Source organism: Zingiber officinale, chromosome 11A (assembly GCF_018446385.1).
Source record: "Zingiber officinale cultivar Zhangliang chromosome 11A, Zo_v1.1, whole genome shotgun sequence".
Classification (NCBI taxonomy): Eukaryota; Viridiplantae; Streptophyta; class Magnoliopsida; order Zingiberales; family Zingiberaceae; genus Zingiber; species Zingiber officinale.
Genome location: NC_056006.1, coordinates 64,842,956 through 64,848,514, shown reverse-complemented (window position 1 = coordinate 64,848,514; position 5,559 = coordinate 64,842,956). Strand labels below are relative to the sequence as shown.

The window sequence follows — 5,559 nt, the reverse complement described above, 5'->3', positions numbered from 1 at the left end:
AACTGAACTAATCCTTCTCTTCTTTCTTAGGGGTTCACAGCAGCAAGCAAAAACCAAGAATCGTCACAGCAAAATTTGGAAAAACAAGAAGAAAACGAAATCCGGAACTATCCTACTGCAGGTGAGTAGCAACTCACTTTTGCTTGTCCTTGCACTTACAACCGAGAAGAAGGGAAGGAGGGCTTCTAGGGCTCGGGTAGCAGCTTTTCCGGCGTGTTCTCGGAGCTCTCGGGCTTCTCTCCGTCGGGAACAGCCACCGTGGATGAGGGACGGCTGGAATCAAGTCTCGCCGGCGCCAGAATCTCCAACCCTAGCTCGCTCTAGGTTTCCGCCGCAGCTTTGCGCCGTCGCGAGGGAGAAGAGCGAAGGAGATTAGGTTTTCGGGAGAAAAAGTTAGGTTTTCTTAAAATCCCAAAACTTATTTCCTTTTATAAGTATTCGGATATAACCCAACTATACTATAACCTTATTTAACTCTATATGAGATTAACATAAATCTCTTATCCCAGCTGGTCAAGCCGGTTTGGCTTGGTTCAGTCCGACCCGAGGTCGCGGGTTTGAACCTCTCCTCCAACGTTTTTTGCTCAAACTTCTTTGGTTTTGTAAAAATACTAAACGACCTCCAAAAATTACGCAAAAATACTCTAAAAATTTATAAAAATCTCTAGAATATTTTAACAGTATTTTCAAACATTTTTATGGACGTTTGAAACTCAGAATAGGGAAAATTGACCTTACAAAGGAGGGTAACGAGGATGCTACAGCTTCCCACTACTACGACTGCATCTGGAAGAGGAACTACAAGGTATACTTGGAGGATCTTAAGAAGAAGTATAGTATTATGAAGGTCAATCTATCTATTTCTACATCATGGGTATTAGATATCGGATGTGATTCTCACATTTGGATACGGATTGATGAGAAATAGCGAGAGCGGCATCGACAAAGGAGGTGGACCTACGAGTAGGCAATGGAGCACCGGTCAGCTTGCTAGGGACTTACTTTCATCTCAGGACACTAGAGTTAATCGATTGTTCGTCCTCGCATTAACTAAGAACACACTACAAGAAAAAGCAACGGTTTTTCACCGTGTCAGTGAGCTTTATCATAGTAACGTGTTGTTAAAGGGTGCCCAAAGACAACAAGTTTTAACCGTTGTCTTTGAAGGCAAAGACAACATTTTACAACGATGAAAAATCTGTTGTCTTTTCCTTCAAAGACAACAGTTTTTCACCGTTGGCTTTGAGCTTCTACCTTTAATAACAGAGTCTTCAACAACAGTTTTAAACTATCTACGACAACGGTGAAAACCGTTGTCTTTTTTAGAAAAAAATAAAAAATCAATACACAATTTTCCAATATTATAAATCATTCAAAATACTAAATTTCAAAATAAAATTTAATATACAATTTTCTAACATTCAAAAATAATATCTATAACATTCTGAAGAAATTTCATAAGCAACCAACAAAATTTCATAAGCAACCAACAAAATGATAACACTATTAAAACAAAGGTAGAACAATATAACACAAGATTTTCTACTTAGATGTCGGTGAAGAGGAGGGATTGCAGCTCCTAGTGCTCCTTAATTTGTTAAAGTCTCTTCATTTTTTTAGCTTGTCGGCATTCTTCCCAATACTCTTGAGGACACCTAAAAAGAGCAGAATGAAATTATGCAATCCTGTGCACAAGAACTATGTAATTCTAAGTGGTGGATCATGTCTGTCACAAGTTTGCCACTAATTTTTTTGACCATTATGCACAGATTGTAGACAAGCATGAAAATAAGCAGAACCATAAATATAAGCGAATAAAGGATACCTTTCAATCTTCTAAATCTTCTTTTCTGGTTGGCTCGTCTCCTTTTCCTCTCTTCTTTTGTTAACTCTGCCTCTTCTTTGATGTTTCCTTTTCCATGAAAAATCACCTCAGGGGCAAGCATAGCCGCATCTGAGACGGCCAATGGAGCAACCTGCAAAACCATTGTATTTCAGTGACTCGAAACTGTTTTTACCATAAACTAAAAGACAACTCCAAAAGATATTTTTACCTCTTCCATTGTTAGAGCAGGTACATTGACTTGTATAGACATGTCCTCAATAACCTACATCATAACTTATGGTCAATAAAGAAATAAATACTAAAAGAATTAAACACTTGATAAGCTTTATTGCTAACCGGCTTTGGAGCAAAATGGAAGTGAGACAGCGCATCCAACTTTAAGGAAATTTTTTTGAATAGCATTGTTGCCTGCATGCATAAAAGAAAAAGTATATGAGAAAAGCTGAGAAGCTACACAAGCAGCCAGATGTTATCGCAGATCAATATCATAGATCTAGTGGATCTGTATTATTAACAAATTCAGATTGTAGATATCCCAATGTTAGTTCTTTTTGGCTATAAAGTAAAGTCATTATATGCATCAGTAAGAAAGACATCTATCGATAATATAATCTTCCATCAGGACTTCTAAGAAAGTTTCCCAGGCAAACAAACAGAAAGGAGGGAAACCCCAAAGAGCTTGAGAGGTTTCAATATAATTTCTCAATAGTGAGAATACAACAGTTGTAAGGAGCTTAAAGAAAATGCGTCGATGAAGACTTATAAACTGACACCTAAGACATACTACTTGGGGAAGAAGTAGTCACTTAATAACAATGCATACATTCAAAACTAAGTTGAAAAACAATGCTATTTACTGAAAGAATTCACAAGTACACACTGAGCAAACAACACAGAGTAAGATTGTTAAACACACAACCAAACTAAAACTCACAAGACTAAAACATCATTAACTCTAAATAAACAATGAGGAAAGGATTATACTAGCAACTCACATGAATTGCCTAAGGATAATGCAAGTACTTGAGTCAACATACTGCCAAATCTATTTTTTTTAGACAACTTTCTCAAGCCCCTTCTCTAAAGATGATGGGAATTGCAATAGTCTTAAATTATGACCAGTTGGAGCAGTATCCAACAGTATAACTGACTAATCTGCAAATAAAAAGAAAGAAAGATGTTTTTTAGCAGTTCGTCCTCTTATGTTTTGGCTCATATACATCATTCGAGAAAATAAAAACTTCTTCAAAGATGATAAGCATAAGAATTCACATCATATAACAAGATTCCCCATAGAACACAAGCATTAAACATTATAAAAACAAACCTCAAAGGTTTGTATCATAAATGAATTGGTACATAACTTATCAAACATATAAAACAAACTTAGAAATGTTAACCTAATCATATGGACTTCTGAAGAGCACCTAAAAATTTATCAAATATGAAGAATGAGTTTCGTTACAAAATGGAATCTGTCCTTCTCATAAGTTATATGTATTCTTAACTGTGAGTCACACCGAAATGTTATAAACCTCCATGCTCATAATGAGAGTAAAACCTTGCTCAGAATTGACAAAGAATTAAAGCAGGATCTATCAATCCAAGCGCATAAAGGCTTCAAGTAAGCCATCAGACAAGAGAAAAAAGGTTTTAAATTTCACGACTTCAATTATACCTTATCATAGTCCAAAAGCAAGAGATTTTAGACAAAGAGAAACTCACTTGATAATTTCAACAAAGCTCATGGCCTTATTGACTTTGGGAATCGCATTCGTAAGCTCAGAAATAAATCCGTTCAAGTCCTCATCAAACAAATCATCACCCTCCACCAAGCAGTCGGCAGGTAGCCGGTTCGCGCAGTCGACGCTCTCTGGGATTCAATTTTAATGTGAAATAAAAAATTTACGATTACCTTGAGCTCCTCCTTGCTTACTGTGGAGAGGGAAGACGAGCTTGTTGTGCTCCTCTTGCTTGCTACGGAGAGGGAAGAGCTGCAAAGAGGAAAGGAAATTTGAGGAGGCGAGATTCACTTGGAGATAAGGTATTCCCTAACATCGTCAAGCTAGTGACCTCTATCGAGACCTTCTCTACAATGGCGAAATAGCAGGCTGCAACCTGCAAGGGACGGTGACATGGATGCGTGATCGTTGGTGAGAGGAACGATGCCTGGCAACGCCGGCGATAGGGATGCGTGAGCGTGGGGTGAGAGGAACGGTGGTGGCAAGTACGGGTTAGGGATTGAGGAGAAGAAAGAAACAACACAGTAGATAGAAAAAAAAAAAAAGGATTGAAGGTAATTATGTTACTAGGGTGGTATAATACGATGACATTGATAAAGTTTGTCTCAATAAATAGTGTAATATGATCTTTTAATTTTTAAAATAATCTTTTTATATAAATATCGTTAAAAATTATTTATAATGATATTTTAAATCAAATGTCATTAAGAAAGTGTAGTAATAGGGTATATTTCTAGTAGTGGAAAAAGAGGTAGAAATATGGGAGAATTATGATATACACAAACTTAAGAGGAGATGAACAACGGCTTCGGCGCGTTGCAGGACAGGGCAATAAATCTTTTTTTTTTATTATTTACATATTTTTGTTTGATTTAATTTTTTTAAAGATAACTCTTTTTTAAACTATAATTTTTAAAAAAAATTGAAGTTGGTCAAAACATGCTTGGTCAAAACACATTCCTTTTAATCATGGTCGTAAATAATAATTTTTTATTATTTTTTTAAACTAATCACAGCATACTGCATGTCGTTAATAATTTTAAAAAGTATTCGCAGCATGCCTATTTTTACATGTCGTTATTGTTATTAAATATTTATAGTATTAACAGCATACTTTTAATGTGCGCCATTAATATCTAGACGTAATTTTTTTCCTTCTTTAAGTTTATACTATTAACAGCGCACATCAATATGCACGTCGTTAATAATACTATTAACGGCGTGCTTTTAATGTGCGCTATTAATAGCAAGCTGCGAAAAACTATTTTTGTTGTAGTGACTTAAAATGACGAAGGAGAAAAAGTGGCGAAAGAAAAAACAATCGCATTCAACAACACTTAATAGACAACGGTTTTTAAAAACCGTTGTCGTAATCCCAAAAAAGTGCACATAGACAACAGTTTTAAAAAACTGTTGTCGTACCCTTTAAAAACCGTTGTCGTATCCCCAAAAAACATAAATAGACAACGGTTTTTAAAAACCGTTGTCATAGGCCAAAAAAATTACTAAAAGACAACAGTTTTTGTTAAAACCGTTGTTAAAAGGCAAAAAGACAACGGTTTGGTATAAAACCATTGTCGTTTGAGTGTTGTCGAATGACGTTTTTCTTGTAGTGACATTATATCAGTTTCTTGTTTAGACAAGAAAGGTTTCTCGTTTACTATAAAGAACAAATGTTGTTCCGTCTATTTAAAAGAAATGTTCTATTGTAGTGCACCTCTGATAAACAGACTCTATATTCTAGACCTTGAGAGCCCTATCTATAACATAAATACCAAGAGGCTCAAGTCAAATGACATGAACCAAACCTACCTCTAGCACTGTCGCTTAGGTCATATAAATGACAAGCGCTTATCCCAGCTCCATAAGGATGGTTTGCTGGACTCATTTGATTTTGAATCATATGAGATATGCGAGTCATGCCTACGAGGCAAGATAACCAAGACTCCCTTTAGTGGGCACAGTGAGAGA

General features: G+C 36.0%; 1 long non-coding RNA gene across 2 annotated transcripts; it reads right to left on the bottom strand.

The window, feature by feature from the left end:
• Positions 1–2,052: 2,052 nt before the first annotated feature.
• On the bottom strand, positions 2,053–4,159 carry LOC122031919. Of its 2 annotated transcripts, XR_006125894.1 has the most exons (5): positions 3,920–4,159; positions 3,572–3,840; positions 2,842–3,001; positions 2,183–2,254; positions 2,053–2,108 (listed from the first exon to the last, which is right to left on the bottom strand). It is a non-coding gene; the product is annotated as an uncharacterized LOC122031919 (long non-coding RNA). The 2 variants fall into 2 exon arrangements; XR_006125893.1 differs by lacking the exon at positions 2,842–3,001 and having other exon boundaries at positions 3,920–4,155.
• Positions 4,160–5,559: the final 1,400 nt, after the last annotated feature.